Source organism: Cryptomeria japonica, chromosome 1 (assembly GCF_030272615.1).
Source record: "Cryptomeria japonica chromosome 1, Sugi_1.0, whole genome shotgun sequence".
NCBI classification, from domain to species: Eukaryota; Viridiplantae; Streptophyta; class Pinopsida; order Cupressales; family Cupressaceae; genus Cryptomeria; species Cryptomeria japonica.
In genome coordinates this window covers 547,426,753-547,435,589 of record NC_081405.1, presented here as the reverse complement: position 1 = coordinate 547,435,589, position 8,837 = coordinate 547,426,753, and positions in this window count along the sequence as shown.

Below are 8,837 nucleotides of genomic sequence, written 5' to 3'. Positions count from 1 at the left end.
TTGAGTGTTTGCAGTATTGATTTGGGTCCAAACTATGTCTTAGCTGATATCGTTTTGGTCCACATGTATTGTTGTAGCGTGTGTGGATATTATTTTGTTATTTGTATTGATGTTTTAGTCGACCTTGAAATTGAGGTTGAGGGTTTGTATAAATAAATGTAATAATCATGCAAGATGTATGTATGTAAATGTTTGCATTGTATTTGCGAGTGTATGATTGAGTTGTGTGTGCGAACAAGTGTGAAGGAGAAGAGAAGTGTCGCAGAGCAAATTGTGTCCTTAACTGAAACTGTACTCAAGCATATGAAGATACTATTTTCACAGTTCATGTGATCTGGATTGTAGTCTGAATATTTTTGTAAGTCAGCGAGCCTTCCCTTTAGATTGTAGCCTTTCTGGGTTTCTTATTTTGAGCAGTGAGCTCTAGGCAGTGTGCCTGAATGCATGCGCATTCCCCATTGTAATATTCACATTTACTCCTAACATGGTGTTATCTACTTGTGGGTAGGTTCCCACCGTGGTTTTTCCCTTAACTGGATTTTCCACATCAAAAATATTGGTGTTATGTGTTATTGATGTGGTGTTGTTTCATGATTTAATTGTTAATTAATAGATCTATTTTGTGATTTAAGTTGCTATAAGTTTTTGTGCAAATTGATTCACCCCCCCCCCCCTCTCAGTTTGTTGCATTGTTGCCAACAATTGGTATTAGAGATAGATCCTCTAGAAGAAGCTTGACCGCTTGAGGAGATCCGAGATGACAACCTTTTCTTTCAAGAAGGATAGTCTGAGATTTGATGGAACGAACTACACTCTCTGGAAGAGCCAGATGCAATGTCATTTGAGATACATTGGAGAAGAGTAGTGGAAGATTACTAAGAATGTATATAATGTTCCACAGAATGGTCGTACTACTTCGGATGAGATAAAGGAAGAAAAATTCAATATTAGAGCCAAGGAAGCATTGTTGAGTGCCTTGTTAGATTCTGAAATGACTAATGTGATGGACTTTAAGATGACTCATTAGATTTGGGGAAATTCGGAGACCTTGCATGAAGGAGATAGTCATGTGAAGATTGCTAAGTTGTAGAGCTTGGAGGGTAAATATGAGAAGCTGAAGATGAGAACATTACCTCTTTTATGCAGAAAGTGAATGAGATTGTGTGTGGAATTAGATGTGCTGGCGGAATTTTAGAAGAATTTGAGATTGTTGCTAAAGTGTTGAGATCCTTGCCTCCTGCTTACAAACATAAAGTTGCTACTATTGATGAGATCCAGACTGTGGAAAATGTGATAAGAGACATGTTGATTGGTAAACTTGCTACATTTGAGTTGAGTAAGTTTGGAGACTCTCTTCCTAGATTGTATCTGCATTCAAAGCTACTATTTATGGGAAGCAAAGATATGATCCGGGAGAAAGTTCTACAAGAGTATCTAGATATGAGAAAAAGATGAAAGAGCTAGAAGATGAAGAAAGAAAGCAAGGAGCTTGAAGTGCTTATTTCCAGAAGATTGCCTAAAGGTGCCGATAAGTATGAAGGGAAGTTACCTCTTAAATGTTTTTCATGCAATAAGATATGACATTTTGCATCAAGGTGTCTGAAAAGAGATAGAAATTTGAAGAAGTCATTCAAGCCATATAAAACTAAACATAAGAAGAAGTGTTATTATGTTGTCGATGAAGGTGTGACAGATGATGAGTCAGATAAGGGTAATCCAGGAGATGAATTTGTGTTCATTGCTATCAAGGAGGATGATCCTATAACTACATATTCTACAAGATGGACTAATGAAGAGAAATCTTTAGCTGCTAAAGTTGAGGAGAAAGATGAATGGATAATTAACAATGGTTTCTCTCATCATATTACAGGTGATAAGAGTAAATTTGTAAACTTGGAAATGTATGATGGTGGTATAGTAAGATTTGGTGATAACAAAGCTTGTGTGATCCGTGGTAGAGGTTCTATTTCTCTTGATGGTAAGCATAATATGGATGATGTGTTGCATGTTGAAGGTTTAAAGCATAATCTTTTGAGTGTTGGTCAGATGGTTGATAAGGGATATAACTTGCAATTTGAGAATGGAAAATGTGAGATCTTGAGTAGCTCTGGAACTAAGATTGCATCAGGGACAAAGACTAAAGGTAATATCTTTCACTTGAATGTTGGTGGTAAAAGTTGTTTGATTGCTCAAATTGATGGAAATTGGTTATGGCATAAAAATGTCATGTAAATTTTGATTGTATGGTTAATATAAGCTCTACTTAGGCAGTGAGAGATCTACCGAAGTTAATAAAGCTTTCTAATCCGGTATGTAAGGAATGCCAATTAGGGAAGCAAACAAGAGTTACTTATAAGAGCAAACAATATAATTCTAATGGATTCTTGGATGTTGTGCATATTGATCTGTGTGGTCCTTCTAGAGTGAGAAGCTTGCAAGGTGACTGGTATTTCATGTTGTTGATTGATGACTATTCAGGGATGATGTGGGTTACCTTCTTAAGGGAGAAGTCTTAAGCGTTGGAGAAGTTCAAGATTTTGAGGGCTAGAGTTGAAACTGAAACTAGATTGAAGTTGAAGTGTCTGAGATCTGATAGAGGTGGAGACTTCACTTTCGGTGAGTTTAATGCATACTGTGAAGAGCACGGAGTTAAGAGACAATTATCTACTCCTAGGACACCAAAACAAAATGGTGTTGTGGAGAGAAAGAATAGAACAATTTAAGAAGCTGCTAGAACCATGATGATTGAAGGAAATGTACCGCATGTATTTTGGAGAGAAGTTGTGAGTACTGCAGTATACACTCTTAACCGGGTAAATGTCAAAGGTGATACTGGTAAGACTCCTTATGAGTTATGGTTTGGTCATGCTCCTACTATTAGATATTTCAAAAAACCTTGGTAGTAAATGCTATATCAAAAGAGATGAAGATCTTGGAAAGTTTGATGCTAGATGTGATGAAGGAATCTTTCTTGGTTATTCTACTAAAAGTAAGGCCTACCGGTGTTATAATAAAAGATTGAGAAAAAAGGTTGAAAGTGCTAATGTAAAGGTTGATGAAGGTAATGTGAGACATATTAGATCTCACGGATATGATTCTTATGATCAGGATGCCAGTTAAATAAAGTAATGAAAATATAGACCCAAAGTCAAGTTTAGATTGCTCCAGAAAAGTCTGAGAATGAAGGTGCAGATGCTATGTAGAAGGAATAATTGAAGAACCTGAAATTAAAGAAAATCCTAAAACCCCTAGGTATGTGAGGTTAATCATTCAGAAAATCAGATTATTGGTGATAAGAATAATGGTGTGATGACTAGAAGAAGACTTGCTGAAGAAATTTGTTTGATTTCTAAGATTGAACATAAAAATGTTGATGAAGCATGCAAAGATAAAAATTGGATTAAAGCTATGGAAGAATAATTGAATCAGATTGAGAAAAATAATACATGGATAATTGTTCCTAGACCTAAGGATAAAAATGTAATTGGAACTAAATGGATATTTCAGAATAAGTTGAATGAATAGGGTGAAGTTGTTCAAAATAAAGCTAGACTTGTTTGTAAGGGTTATTCACAGATGGAAGGAATTGATTATGAGGAGACTTTTGCTCCAGTAGATATAATTAAAGCTATTAGATTATTGCTTGCCTATGCTTCTCACAAAGATTTCAAGGTTTATCAGATGGATGCCAAATTAGCCTTTCATAATGGTGAATTAGAAGAAGAAGTCTACATTGAGCATCTAGATGAATTTCAGTTGACAGATGAAAAAGACATGGTTTGTCGATTGAATAAAGCATTGTATGGATTGAAGCAAGCCCCTAGAGTCCGATATGCCATATTGGATAAGTATTTGTTGAAGGTTGGATTCAATAAAGGTACTGCCGACATTAAATTTTATTTCAAGATTGATAAGGATAATATCATGATGATTGTTGAAGTTTTTGTTGATGACATTATCTTTGGAGGAAATGATTGTCTATGTAAGAAATTTGCTGAAGAAATGCAGAATGAATTTGAGATGTCTATGAATGGTGAAATGAAATTCTTTCTAGGATTGCAAATTAATTAGTTGGACAAAGGTATTTTCATATCTTAGTCTAAATATGTGAAGGAATTGTTGAAGAAATTTGGTCTTGAAGATTCTAAACATGTTGGTACACCTATGGTGACCAAATGTAAGGTGACAAAAGATGACTCTTCGAAAGCTAATCAGACTAGATACAGATCTATGATTGGTGGTTTGTTGTATTTGACTCAAACTAGACTTGATATAATGAATGTTGTATGCCATGTTGCTAGATTTCAAGCTGATCCTAAGGAATCTCATGTTACTACTATAAAAAGGATATTCAAATATTTGAAAGGAACAATAGATTTTGGTTTGTGGTATTCTAAGAAAGATGACTTTACTTTGAGTGCTTTTACAGATGCTGATTGGGTAGGTGATGTTGATGACCAAAAAAGTACTATAGGTGGTGCATTTTTTTGGGGAAATAAGTTGGTCTCTTGGGCAAGTAAGAAGCAGAATGCTATTTCCTTATCTACTGCAGAAGCTGAATACATTGTTGTTGCTAGCAATTGTACTCAACTAATTTGGATGAAGCGGATGTTGAAGGACATATGAGTTATTTATGATGAGCCTATTGCTATATACTGTGACAATTCAAGTAGTATCAATATCTCAAATAATTTGGTGTTGCATTCCAAAACAAAGCATATATCAATCAAGTTTCATTTCTTGAGAGAGAAGGTGAATGAGAAAGAAGTCAGATTGGAGTATGTATCTACAAAGAAACAAATAACATATATCATTATGAAGCCTTTTCCTAAAGATACTTTTGAGTACCTGAGAGAGAAGTTAGGGGTAATTTCCCCTCTTGATGAGAACTAAGGTGCATGGTTTTGCATTGGTCCAGTGAACTTCATAGAGATATCCTATGCTTTGGATTGATGAGTGCGACTGCTACTTAGGTGGAGTAGTCAGTGTTGGTGGTTCAGATGTTTAGATTTATGAAGCTAATTCAAAGGGAGAAAATTGTGATTCCTGAGCCTTGTCATTGATGTCAAAGGGGGAGAGACGCATGCGTAAAACTCTATAAGATATTAGAGCATTTTGAGATTTGAATTGTTTGTCAAAGGGGGAGCTGTCTCGTTGTGGTTTTGAGGGAGATTGCTGAGAGTTGATTTCTTTCATTGCATTCATTGTTTTTCATATTCATATGTTGTCATCAATGCCAAAGGGGGAGATTGTTGGATATTGGTTGATATGTTGTCATTGATGTCAACACATGTGGAGATTGTTGATGAGGATTGTTGGAAAGTTTTGTTAACGTATTCTCTTATGTATTCCAGTCTTGTAGTTTGATTGGATGAGTTGGTTTAGCTTGGGTGTTGCAATTGAGATGATGTGGTTTAAAGGGTTTTTGGTATGTTATCTATAGATGGTTCATTCCCATGTGTAGAGGTCTGCATGATGTTATGATTGAGTTATGAGATCTCGTATTGGGGATATTATACAGTTATTTGTGTTATTCGGTATTTTGGTTTGTGCTCCGTAATTCTCCAAAATTGCTATATCTTTAGTTTCAAATGTGTGGGATGTGTTCTGGACGTTGATATGTGTCCTCAATTTGATTGGTTCATGATTTGGAAATCCACAAGCAAGTCTTTCAGGCTGATAGACAGTTATGTTGATGTTCTTGAGCTCCGGTAGAGAGATGATGATGATTCTAGTAATCCAAGTTGTTGCAGTTGTTGTGATACAATTCACATTGCTTGTGAATGTCTCTAGATCATGTTCTATGTGTATTGGTGGTTTGCATTGATTATTGTACGTGCTATTGAATGTTTTCCTTGTGCATGTTCTTCATGTTATGCCACATTCTTGGTGGTTGTAGCGTGTTGTGTATGATCGAGGCGTAATTGTTGAAGGTATTGAGTGTTTGCAGTATTGATTTGGGTCCATACTATGTTTTAGCCGACATCATTTTGGTCAGCATGTATTGTTGTAGCCTGTGTGGATATTATTTTGTTATTTGCATTGAGGGTTTAGCTGACCTTGAAATTGAGGTTGAGGGTTTATATAAATAAATGTACTAATCATACAAGATGTATGTTTGCGAATGTTTGCATTGTATCTGTGAGTATATGATCAAGTTGTATGTGCGAAGGAGAATATAAGTGTTGCAGAGCAGACTGTGTACTTAATCAGAACTGTACTCAAGCATATGGAGATGTTGTTTTCATAGTTCATGTGATCTAGTTTGTAGTTTGAATGTTTTTGTAAGTCAGTGAGACTTCCTGTAAGGTAGTGAGCCTTCTCTTAAGGTTGTAGCCTTTTTGGGTTTCTTATTTTGAGTAGTGAGCTCTAGGTAGTGTGCCTGAATGCATGTGTATTCCCCATTGTAATATTCACATTTACTCCTAATGGGGTATTATCTCATTGTGGGTAGGTTCCCACTGTGGTTTTTCACTTAACCAGGTTTTCCACGTCAAAAATCTTGGTGTTATGCATGTTATTTATGTGGTGTTATTCCATGCTTTAACTGTTAATTATCAGTTCTATTTTGTGATTTAAGTTGCTATAAGTTTTTGTGCAAACTGATTCATCCCTCCCCCCTCTCAGTTTGTTGCATTGTTGCCAACAGGTATGAGTACCCATGGTATTATTTTATGTGGTATGAGTACCACCTTGTTAATATGTCAAATTCAATTTGTTTTATGCTTAAGATTGAGATGGGAATTGAGATATATAAGAAGGTTTGATGTGAAATTGTAAATATATAACCTTGGGAGGTGCCCCTACACCATTTGGAGGGTGTGAGCTATATTCTCCTTATGTGGGTGTGATGGGTTAAATCTATAATGTGATTTTGTGTAAATATAAGATTAATGTGATTATTATATGGTTGTTCATGGCTATAAGTATGTTGTGGAAATTTTTTTTAAGCAATGAGATGATTGTGTTGGCATGAGTGTAACCGGAGTAGAGTCTCAACCCCTAGGTCAGGGGTGGGCTAACATTTAACCCTATGGTTGGGAGGTGAGCTTCCCATTGGCTCCTTTAGCTTTTATTTTAATTTGCAGGTTGGGGGTTGCAAAAGTAAAGTGTTATGCTAGTTTTGTGTAGTACTTGGTGTTGGAACATGGAATATTTATGTTGTAATCATATATAGAATGTAGATTAAATTGTGTAAAAATAAACTTTGGACACATTAGATATAATGCTTGTCAAAAAGAAAATTTTAATCTTTGTGAATGAAATTTCTATCTACTTGCTTAAAGGAATAGAGAGATTAAAAGTAACTAAATTTATGATGTAATCCTATATAATGTAGAACATATGATTTTTAAAAGTGATAGATCAGTTTGAGCTTGGAATAGTAAATTTTCTTTTACTTTAGAAATTGAGACTTGGATATGGTTGTGATGTTGAATGGGTTGTAATCCAATATTTTTTTCTATTTAATGTGAAATATTCTTTAATAAATTTTCATTATTAAGGTAAATTAGTTGTGAGGAGTATTTTTACTTGAATATTAATTTTCTTGAAGTGTATTCTAGGAAAGAAACATTATATGTGTATGTTCTTACCTTCTTGAATGTCAATATGTTTAGAATATCTTCTTCTAAAGGTGGATATGTTTCAAATCTATATTTTTCAGGAGATTTTATTCCTACCATCCTAATGTATTTTCATGCACTAAAATTATAGAATTATGTAACTTGTATGATGTATTTATCTATAATTTAATTGCATCCTTTTACATGCAAATAGATACAACCAAACCATTGCATTTATCTAGGTATGTGATGGGCAAGGTTGTTGATGTCACAACTCGCATACTTTAATTTCTCATTATCGAACAGGGTGTTTCGTAGAGCTATATGTGATAAGGATGTGTTTAAGTTGGGGGGTTTTTGCACTGAGAATGGTGAGTTATGCTTCGGTCATTCTACGTCAGGAGCTCTCAGGGTCACTTTCTAAGAACTAAATTATATGCTAATGACACTTCTCTTTCCTAGCAGAATTGAAACTTAAGGTACTAAATCTACTTTAAGAAAGACTCTAGTTCTTTTAGTGCAATATAAACATGACTTTATTAAATCTAATTCATGGAATCATCTAGCTAAGAATAAGACTATATTTAAACTTCAACACAAATTCAAATTCTATTCTACTTGCTGAGAAATTAAATTTATTTTTCATTTGCTGAAAATAAAAATTCTATTCTAAAGAACATTTAAAGTAAACTAAATTCCATGAACAAGTTCAACAAAGCTTCTGTCTAATCACTACTTTAATCACCATTGTCATCTACTTTAATAAATTTATAAACTGGAATTATCTATGAATAAATGTGAATGAAAGCTACATAGTGCAACTGATTTTTAACTTTTTGGAATTAACACGAACTTACAAAAAAGAATGTAAGTAAAACAAACATGCAATAACTAAATAAAAACAAAGAACCAACTTAGGATCACCTCCCTTTGGTTGAGAAGGCCTTGCTCTTCCTCTGGTGGGATTCTGGAACACCAAGATTTCAAATCAACTTCAAATTTGCATTGCAATTGGCTCACAGAAGGGAGTAAAACAGGTTTTCAAAAAATTACAAAGAAGTGAGACTCTAAACTGACGACTAATCTACTGACTAACTAAATATCTAGTGAAAACTATGGGATATATATACACATATCCTTATTCAAATTCAAATTCAATGTTACTCGCCTAGATGAGCAACAACTACTAACTTAAACTACAAAAGACTTGATGTCTTTGATTACAATGAGTTTATTACTTCAAATGAAACTAAATGTTTCATAAACAATTGA